Here is an 11265-nt window from a genome sequence, read left to right as displayed (position 1 = left end):
CAAATATTAAATTTTTTTAAATTAATTAATACAAGTAAATAATAATTTTTGAGCAAAATAGATATAAATTATTTAGGTTTATTACTTTTTTATTTTTAGATTCTAAAAATAATTAAAATTAATTATTAAACTGTTACTTTTTCACCATCTCAAATTAGGATTCGTGAACGTAGGCCTCAATTCTTGGAATCAAGTTGGAGACAAGGACTAAAAAGTTTGGCGAGGATGAGAGAGGGCATCTGAAACTTCCATAAATTTTAGATCTACTCTACATAAATTTTACTCTCTCAAATATATATTTTAGTCCTTCTAACTTTTAAAAAATATAAGCAAAAAAATGATTATCGAACAGATTTAGTTTTCAATTTGAAAAAAAAAACAGTTATCAAACATAGTTTTTATTTTTTTAAAAATATAAATCGTTACCAAACTAATCTTAAATGATTAAGATTCAATTTGAAATGAATTTGTTTAAAAACTCAAGTTTCCATTGATAGAGAAATGGAAGTATCTGTCATTCTTATCTATCTCTCAATTTTAAAAAATGGCCAACTGAAATCTTTTAAATGACAAATGTCAATTTTGTTTTATCCAACTATTTTATACATTTGCTTTTGACATTTTTACCATTTAAAAATTAAAATAACTTTTTTCCTTCACTCTTTCCCAAATTATGATTTTTCTTACCCTCTCCCTTGTAGATTTTAATAGATTTTGAAATTTTTTGTTACACTCCCCCTCATTTTACTTTTTAAAATAATATTGTTCTCCCGCTTGTCCACGTTTGCTAGCCAATCCACACAATTCTTTGTACGTGTCTGCCAACTAATTGCTGATCGTACATTCCATCGTGATGAGAAATTAGATTGTTTATACCACAAATCAATCTCTAGATATTTGAATCAAGAGTTTCGAAGGAGTCTCGATTCTGGCCACAAAGAATGCAGATGACTTCAAGTTTTGATCTAAAAAACAATGCAAATTATGTTGGGAAATTGAAGACCTTGAATAATTTTCTCTCCCACAGAAATATCCAAACACAACCAAAATATATGAAAATAGGAAGAAAACTGTAAAAGTACAAGAATAATGACACAGCAAATTATATTGGTTCACCACTAAGGGCTACGTCCAGTCTTCCACTCAGATGTGGGTAATTCACTAATAATTGTTTAAGGATTAGAATACAAAACTCTCTCCAAAAATATCCCCTAGAGGTCCCAACAAAAGCCCTCTACCTTCTAAGTATTATAACACACCATACTTAGGTACAGGAATGAAAAACACTCACTAAACCCACTGGATACAGAATCCTTTTCAACACTGCCCACAACCACTCAAATCCCTTCTATTTGGATTCTGTACAAATGAAACCTTAACATAAAGGCTCTATTTATAAGAGGCCAAATATCCTAGTTCTTATTGGAAAACAATATTGTAATCCTTATAAGACGACAATATCCTACTCCCGGTAGGAATTGATAATAGTATTGAAAAAATTCTTTTCTTCATAGGATGATATGAGTTTCCTGTTTTGGCTCCATAATCCCAACAATCTCCCACTTGGAGACAAAACGACAATTCTCTGCCTCCCACTGTACCAATAGTGTCCCATCAACTTCTTGACACCCTCTGTCAAGGCACAGTTTTGACTCCTCCATCAACGAACTGATCAATACTACTTGACCCTACCTAAGCATTGTCTGACTCTACCCCGAGACTAGGCAGCTCTACGTGGTCTTGTCCCCCAGACTTAGAGACATAGCCACGTACTCCTACTTGATGTAAGTGGTCCCCGTCGCTTCCTTTCTTGATCGAACCCAACGACCGCTGAAGGAAGATTCCCTTGATGACTTGGCACTCCCACTAAGTCTGTCGCCACACTAGAAATAGAACCCGTATCCTTCAATGCACTAATTCGCCTATGCGACTTCACCAGTTCGCCTGAACGTCTGACAGCTGAGGTACGAACTCGATGGCCTATCAAATTCCTGTTTCCCTTTTCTGTACTTCTCAACTGTTTTACTTGAGCTGATGGCAGATTCTTCTGATCTGTTCTAGCCATCATTGCTGCTGGTCGTCTAAGGTTTCGACCTGAACCATCTGCTGCTACTCTGTGCATCGTCTGTCTCAGTGAACCCTTGGCAACCCCAAATTCTGACACATAAACAGAAGATCTCTTGTGGCCTGTTGCCACCACCTTGGCTTCCCTCTTGAGCTTCCAGCAACCCCCACTAAACTCACTGCTGTAGCCATCGTCATCTAGTTTCCCTGCTGATAACAAATTAAATCTGAAGCTAGAAATATACTTGACACCTCGTAGCACCAACTCGGCCCCTTTGCCTGTCTTCAAACAAACATCTCCAATTCCTCTCACCTTGGAGATACTTCCATTCCCCATCTTCACTGAGCCATAATCACCTACAGTAAGAGATGAGAACCAACGTTTGTCTGAAGCAATGTGCGCTGATGCTGCAGTGTCAACCACCCACTGGTCTACAGATATGTTCCTCTGAACACAAGCTAGAAACTCCTCGATCCGTTCTTCTTCAGTTACAACGTTTGCAATAGTATTCCGTTTCTCAAGATCTTCTTTAAACTTCCCGCAAAAGCGTTTAATGTGTCCCTTCTTGTGGCAGTAATAACACTCTACTTCTCCATTGGAACTCCCACTACCCCTGCTATATCTCTGCTGTTGTTTCCATTGTAACTCATCTTTGCCTTCCCTTTGTTATGAGCTACCAAAGCTAATTCAACCCCGATTTCTGCCCCTGAAGTAGATGCAGACATTTTCCCTAATTTTCTCCGGGCTTCCTCAGATATGGCAGCATCACAAATAGCTGTAAATTTCAAGCTATTTTCCCCTAGCGAATTCGACACCGCGGTCTTCATCGTCTCCCAACTGTCAGGCAAAGACGTCAACAACCTCATAGCTTTCACCTCCTCGTCAATCTTGACACCCATCCCTTCTAACTTATTCAAGATATCGGTGAGTTCATTGATGTGAGAATTCACCGAGGTTTCCTCCTCTATATGGATATTAAAATACTTCGTCCATACAAGTATCTTTGTATTGGCAGAAGGTTTTTCATACCTGTCTTGCAAGGCCTTCAACAAATCTTTCGTTGTAGTCTCTTTCGCCACCAGACTACAAACATTCATTGATAATGTCATTCTGATGTTGGCAACGGCCTGTTCATCCATCTCATTCCAATCCTTGTCCGACATCCCTGCTGGTCTCTCCCCTAAAGTCTTGTGTATCTTCCTGCATGTAAGAAGATCCTTTACCTGCATCTTCCAAAAACTGAAATTCTGTTCATTGAACTTCAGGACCCCTTCATAATAATGGTGTGCTTGATATCTGTCACCCATGATGCTGCAACCTTACAGCTCTGATACCACTTGTTGGGAAATTGAAGACCCTGAATAATTTCCCCTCCCACAGAAATATCCAAACACGACCAAAATATATGAAAATAGGAAGAAAACTGTAAAAGCACAAGAATAACGACACAGCAAATTATACTGGTTCACCACTAAGGGCTACGTCCAGTCTTCCACTCAGATGTGGGTAATTCATTAATTATTGTTTAAGGATTAGAATACAAAACTCTCCCCAAAAGTATCCCCTAGAGGTCCCAACAAAAGCCCTCTAGCTTCTAAATATTATAACACACTATACTTAGGTACAAGAATGAAAAACACACACTAAACCCACTGGATACAGAATCCTTTTCAACACTGCCCACAACCACTCAAATCCCTTCTATTTGGATTCTGTACAAATGAAACCTTAACATAAAGGCTCTATTTATAAGAGGCCAAATATCCTAGTTCTTATTGGAAAACAATATTGTAATCCTTATAAGACGACAATATCCTACTCCCGGTAGGAATTGATAATAGTATTGAAAAAAATCCTTTTCTTCATAGGATGATATGAGTTTCCTGTTTTGGCTCCATAATCCCAACAAATTAGACTAAAGCAATTAATCAAATCATGCCGTGGAAACTAAAGGAAGAAGCGCTGCTCTGAGTTTCGAGTTGAAAAGCCAATGTTAGGGTGTGTTTGGAAGTGATTTTTGGCATGGCCAAAATCACTGTTGTCATTGTCAAATCACTTCCTTTTCTATTGATCATGTTTGACAAATTATAAAATTTATTTTAGTAAAGTTTAAAATCACTTTAAATTGATTTTTACGGTATCACTTGGATGATCGACTTTGGAAAATTAAATTATACTTAAATCTCTTTTTTTTTAAATCACTAATTTTAACATCATTCCCAAACACAAACTTACTCAATTATGACAATTGCTACATGGATAAGTGGTCCGAGAAATTTAAGCAAGAAAACAGGGGTGGGTTCTAGTGAAATTTAAAGAAACTTCAGACACGGTGAATCACATGTTACATTTAATCCACATATAATATTATGGGGTTAAATTCCAAGAACATACTAGATTTTTTAAATAAATGATTCATCGTGAATAACATAATTTGAACAAAAACATATTTGGTGGATCAGGTTAAGACTAGTTAAAATATTTTGAACGACCAATTTTGATATTGAATCCACTCACCCCAATCGCTTTTTTGAAAGAGAAGATATAATCACTCAATTTGTTACTCCTTTACCAATGGGTAGGTTTCCACACGTTTGATAGGGTCTAGCAAAATGTCGTAACTCGTATGTTTTCAATGTCGGCAACTTGAGCATGCTCGATATTTCAACCTCCATGAATTCTTTAGTGAACGTAGGCTCTTCATATTCATTGTTATCGTCAAGCTTGGGCTTTCGGCCGTTGTAGTTTTTCTTTAGCTAATCAATATTTCAATCGGAAGGTCATCTTATCTCGGTGTTGTGGATTGGGAGTGTTACCCCTACCAATAGATGGGCCGGCCGCCATTTTCCTCGAGCCAAGTCCCCAGCATAGCACACTCTACTTCTTCGGCTCATCTTGTTGCTTTCTCGAATGCCTAAGCCATCCATTCCATCAGGGCATTCATCATTACCATCTCGACCTGTAGAGTGGTTACAGTCGCTTAGCAAGCTATCATTTGATAGTTTTCGTTGGTTGATAGATTGGGCAGTGTTGCTACCACGAATCCCTCAAACTTTTCTACGAGGAAGGAGGTCTCTAGAGGCAGATCTATGGAAAAAACTTGGCTCTTTAAAGTTCCTCCTTAACACCATTAAATATTTGACAAGTAAGATAGAGAAATGCAAAAATTAAAAAAAAAAAGAGTTGTCAAATATTTAATGATATTAACAAGAAAATTTCTCTTTTAACTTTGGTGCCAATTGTTTTTCCCAAATCTATTGGTACCTTAGAGGTTCTGACAATGAGATTTTAACAAGTCGACGTCTAGAAGTGTTTGACTCTTGGAAATTATCGTTGTAGCCATATGACTTTACACTCTTGTCTTCCCCACAAACGATATCAAATGTTTATACCAAATTCTAATCTATTTCAAGAGCATGTGCGAAGCGGAGGAGGGTGGACCTATCTGGAGCAAGCGAGGTAAGGTAGCACCTGTTCAGAAGAAACAAATACTCTGACGCTCAAGTTAGTAAGGATTCGACCTATGTTCTCAAGATAGGAATAAAAAATAAGCATAGGAATAAAATAAGCATACCTAGATATATGGAATGATGTTCCTAGATAAAATATAGTGGGTCTCACATCGTCGTTCTATTAGACTGTTTTAGGAGTTTGTTATATGGTTACAAATTGTTGGGCAACTAACCTCGACGTGTTGTCTTGGTTTTATCGACCTATTTGTTAGGACTCTAGTCGAGCTAAACATGTCGAACTCTGAATAATTTTGAGGTGACAGAAAAAAGTATATGAGACGATCGTTCTTTTGCTTCCAAATGATAGGTCGTGTTATGCCCTCTGTAGACACCGTATTTGGTCCGACCTTTTTTTCTAATTTAATTTATATTATTGTATTTTACTTTATTAAGTTTTACTTTAATTAAAAAAATAACATAGGTTTACTTTATTTAGTTTTAATATAAAATTTAAATTAACTCATTAAAAAGGTTAGATTTATTTAAATGTTTTGATTTTATTAATAAGAATATAAAAATAGTTTTGTTTAGATTTTGTTTTATTATTAAATAGAAAAATGGATAAATAAAATTTGATTTGTTTTTAAATAAAAATACTGATTTTGTTTCCTCTTTTCCCTCGTCAAACCTACTAACGTGGCATCTCCTCCTCCCCTTCCTTCCTCCCTTTTCTATGGCTTTCTTATTTAAGCATATATCACCGTTGTTTTCTTAGTATTTAAGGGGGAAGAAGCACACAAGAACCAACACACAGTGCAGAGAGTTAAAAACCCATCACCTCATCATCGTATCTTCTTCTCTCCATCTCTGTTATCCCACCATCTTGCATACCCACGACCTCCAACGACGCAAAGGAACGACGTGAACGACAGCAGCAACAACCTTCTTCTTCACAGCTTCTTCCAAGCCCGCTGGCACTCCGACGATCTCCTCTCCGTTAGTGCGTTTTAAGTAAGTATCAAATACGTTGGAAAGGGAAAGGCTTTGGAAATCATGCTTTTAATTTGAAACAGATTCTTTTGTTTCTATCAAAAGATTTTTTTTTTGATTTTTTTAAAAAAAAAGTTTTTTTTACTTTTTTTTAAAAATAAAATGTTTTTAGTAAGAAAAAAACTCTTCTAAATTAATTTTAAATAAGTTTTTGAAAATAAAATAAGGATTTTGATATTTTAAAATTTGTTTTAAAATAAAAGGTTTTCTTTTTCTAATAAACAACAGTTTTTTAAATGAAATAAATATAAACTTAATTTTATTTTAATAAAATATTTTACTTAAAAATTTTGGTTAAAATACGTTGAAAAAGTAGGAGTTTTATAAAATAAATTTTGTTGAAAAAAATTTGGATTCTTTTAAATTTGGATTCAACGTTTAAATTTGGATTCTTTTTATTTAAAATGTAGTTTTTATTTAAAATGGTTTTTTTACAAGCTTTATTTTTTTGTGTTACCTTTGTTTTATTTTTTAATTAAAAAAGAATCTTCAGGATTTTAAAGGAGGATATAAAAACAGAGTATTTTAGAATAAAATCTCATTTAAATTTCTTTTAATGGTTTGGTGGTTATGGTTTTGAAAAGAATCTTTAACAAAAAAAATCAGTTTTTTTAGCAAATAAGTTTTGTTAAAGTAAATTTGACTTTGTTTTTAAATAAAAGTTTTTTTTTCTTTTAAATAACCTTGTTAATTTCGAAATAAATAAAAAAAGATATATTTTTTTTGTTTTAATTTAACAAAATTCGTAGTTTTTTTTTAGTTTAAAAAAATAAATTAAAACTTTTGTTTGTGTAAAAGAATATAATGTTTACATCTTTAAGATGTTGGAATAGTGGTAAGATGTTTGTTTTTTAATATAAATGACCCTAGTTCGAGTCTTTGAATGCTTCATTTTATCTTGTTTTTACTAAATAATTATTTTAAATAAAAGATTTCATTTAGAGTTTTTTTTCTTTTTTTTAAACAAAATTCAAAAATACAAAATATGTATTTTAAAAAAGAACATAACTTATATCTCAAGGTGGTAGTATATTGGTGTGATGTTTTAGTGTTAACACTCATGTTGTAAGTTCAAGTCTTAATGTTACATAAAATTAAAATTATTTTTTTATTTAATATTATTATTATTATTTTTTTGCTAAATAATTATTTCAAAAACTCCAATGACGGGAATTGGAACGTTCCAATATTCACAAGGTGCTTAATTTTTCTAATGGCCTTCGTGCCACTCATACCTATTAATTCATATCTTATTACAATATGATAAAATGTGGTACTGTTTTCGAACGGGTGTCCTAGGGTGTTAACACTTCCCTACGCTCAGTCGACTCCCTAACCAAAAATCTGTTTTCGTAGACCAAGTTTTTAAATAGGTGACCAATCACACCTCGTAGATGATTGGTGGCGACTCCAAACCCTTATCTTGAAAGAGACCCTTCAAGGGATGACGTCGGCCGCTCCGCATCGCGATGACGTTGCGACACCCTCCAACAGTAGAAAAAAGTCCACTAAATTAATTATATTAGTGATAATAGAATTCATAGGAATCACGTATTCCTATGTTAATTAACAAATATTTCTAATTGTTTCTATTTCCATTAGACTACTTGTAAAATTTAATTTTGATTAAGTGATTATGTCATCAATTTTATTGTTCATTTGGTTGTCTTTTTAGTTTCTAAACGTCTATTTTCATCCCTAAGGTTGTCTTTTTACTTTCAAAATGTCTATTTTGATTCCTAAGGATTCGAGTCCAGGTCTCCACGACCCCAACGTGGAATTCTCACCACTAAACTATAGCCACTGATTTATTATTTAGTTTGTCACTCAAATTGATTCTATAAATATGCAGATAAAATCATTCCATTTGTAACTCATTTTTACGCAATTGAATATTTCATGGTTAAAGTAAAGCTCAAATGTATGAACGAACTACAGAAAAGCCTAGTAAGTCCATTCAGGTCATTCAAGGCCGTTGGACTAACATAGGAACAATCCAAAAGGCTGAGTCCTTGCCATGAATCTCACTGGTCCAATACATGAGTCGTGCACAATGAATCAAGTATATGGCCACAGACCAAGAGGCCGACTATGAACTCGTGGGTTGAGTCACTAACTGCTTTCCATGAGAGGAGTCCATGTTTTCTATTTCTTTTCGAGGTCTATCGAGTCATCCAACTTAAGTCTCTCGAATTTCTCTCATAATTGAGCTACGCAACAAAATTCTATTTCTCATTACGCTTCACACAAATCCGGTTCTAACTTATCATAACGTGTGTGTGGTTAACACCACACCGATGTGTAGGAATGTTTAAGCTAGAGGACAGAATAATGAAAGGATATTTTTTAGCCCCTAAATCCTATAAGTACACATCAATTGTAGGTGATTTAGTGCGAAGTCTTATTCTCTTTGATGAGAAAAACACGGGTACGAATCGATGGTTGAAAGGATAGGGAAAGCAATGAGTTCAAGCAGGCGAATAGTGAAGAAATACCTACTTTCTCATGTTTTGATTTTGGTAGGTTTCTTAAACAATACTTTTACTTTTATTCTAGAAGAATTGTGCTAATTTGGCCACTTTACTATGCCAAATTCATGCACATAAATAGATTACACAAGTGATCATCATAGAACCCTTAGGAAGGCAGTCTTATGTAAATTCAAAACAATTGTCAAATCGTTATTGTAAATTGTATTATTGTTTTTTTTTAGGGGTCGAGTCGATCAAATTATGATTAATTAGTAAAGTTTTTAATCAAGAAGAAAAGGAAGAAAAAGAAACAAATAGAAAGTGAGCTATATTAAAGATAACTTTATTATTTCATTATCCCATTATTCATAGATAGAGAGAATGTAACACATGCATTGAGTGAAGAGGCAAATAGATCACTTCAAGGGAGGCAGAATAGACAAGAATTTCCATGTGGACTCCAACTTGTTATCCAACACCCTAACATCATAGAAATAAATCCCATTGTCGCCGGGTTTCTCCACAACCACCCTAAGCTTGTATTCTACTCCACAAACCACTTTCCTCTCACTAAAATCCACACTTTGAAGACCAAGTTTTTTCCACTTTCCTTCTCTGCCTCCATCACTCCAAACCTTTCAAGTTCTTGCACGTATTGGTCTTTCACATCCTTAATAGGCTCCCACTGCCCTAGCTTGTGCTGCTCCGCATTGTGATCCACAACATCGTTTTGACACGGGGTGTCCGCTACAGAATTCATCGTAACCTTTGCTAGATAGTTCAAACAAAGTTTGTAGTCGTGGCTTGCTCTCAATTGAGTATGAGTTTCAGTATTTATACTATAAGTCGAATCGAGAAATTGATATCATTGAATCTGATTCCTGGACCACTCTATGTGGTCAATAATAGAATGCGATGTCATGGAATTGCATCTGATTATTCAATTATTTAGTTTTTTTTTTCTTAATAAGACGAATAAAATTTGCATGTAGTTCAAGCATTGTAGCCTGAATTACAACTCATGGCCTACCTATTTGATGTTTTGGTATGCACATAATTTAAGTTGGCTTGAATTGTCTAAGTCATTATTTTAAAATTTAGTAGAAGAGGATGATAGACATGGTAATTTTGAAGACAGATATGGTAGAAATGAATGGTGTATCCCAATAAAAGTCTTTGATCAACCCCAACCCGTTTAAAAAGAATTAATTTGATAACATTTATTTTGTTTATGAAATTAATGGCGAGACCGGCCGTTTGCAATTGGCCAAAATTTATTTATTATTTTTAGTACAACATGTGGGGTGGGGATCCAATTCACAACCTCTTAGTTTAAGATACTTGTCAATTATCACTCAACTTTGGCGATTGGCCAAAATTTATAGGGATGAGAAAAAAAAAAACAAAATGTATAAAGTGATCCCTAATGATTTTTGGAAATTTTAAGTTTTATCCATAAGTTTTCTTCAATTGTCAAAAGTTTCTTTAATGTATTATTTTTTTTTCAATTGGGTCCTTCCGTGAGGTTAATATTTGTTTATAGAAAATTGAGATATCATTTAAAAAATTTATTAATAAGATAAATATATTAAATTTTCCTTTCATATAGATAGTTCTTACAAACTTTGTAACAGTGACTTTTCCTTTTCTTTAGAAATTCGACATTACAGTTGTTGTTGAACGACTAAAAATTGATATCATAGAATATGATTCATGAATCAGAGAGATTAAAATGGAACTTGATATTATAGAATGTTGGGTTTTTCGTGGGATAAGATACTAACCTGTTGTAGCGTTGCAGCGGAATCCACGAAAACGAAGTCACGGTTGGAGATTAATCACGAATGGAAAGATCTCACGATTCACCGTTTGAATTCTTCAAGTGGTGAAGAATTTTGAGACAATCCAACACTTTCTTCCTTCTCTGTGTTTTACCGAACACTCCCTTTTTTGTTTTCCACGGAAATTCTCACGAATGACACACACACAGTGAGGAGGGAGTTAGATATTAGGGAGGGAGCAGTTACTTATTTTCAAATTCAAAATGAATTTGAATTTCTGGATTTTAATTAAATCCTATATCTCACACTCGCACATAATGTACTTTCATTATGGACGAACCACACAAAAAACACTATGTCTCGTCTTCTTATGGGGCTCTTTAATGTCTCAAAAACAGGAAACACATTCTAATTCACCAGCATAAAAATCATATAAGAAAAGCAGG

The sequence above is a fragment of the Momordica charantia genome, assembly GCF_013281855.1.
Source record: "Momordica charantia cultivar OHB3-1 chromosome 6 unlocalized genomic scaffold, Mcharantia_2.0 BLBB01000006.1, whole genome shotgun sequence".
NCBI lineage: Eukaryota > Viridiplantae > Streptophyta > Magnoliopsida > Cucurbitales > Cucurbitaceae > Momordica > Momordica charantia.
This window is presented reverse-complemented; position numbering follows the sequence as displayed.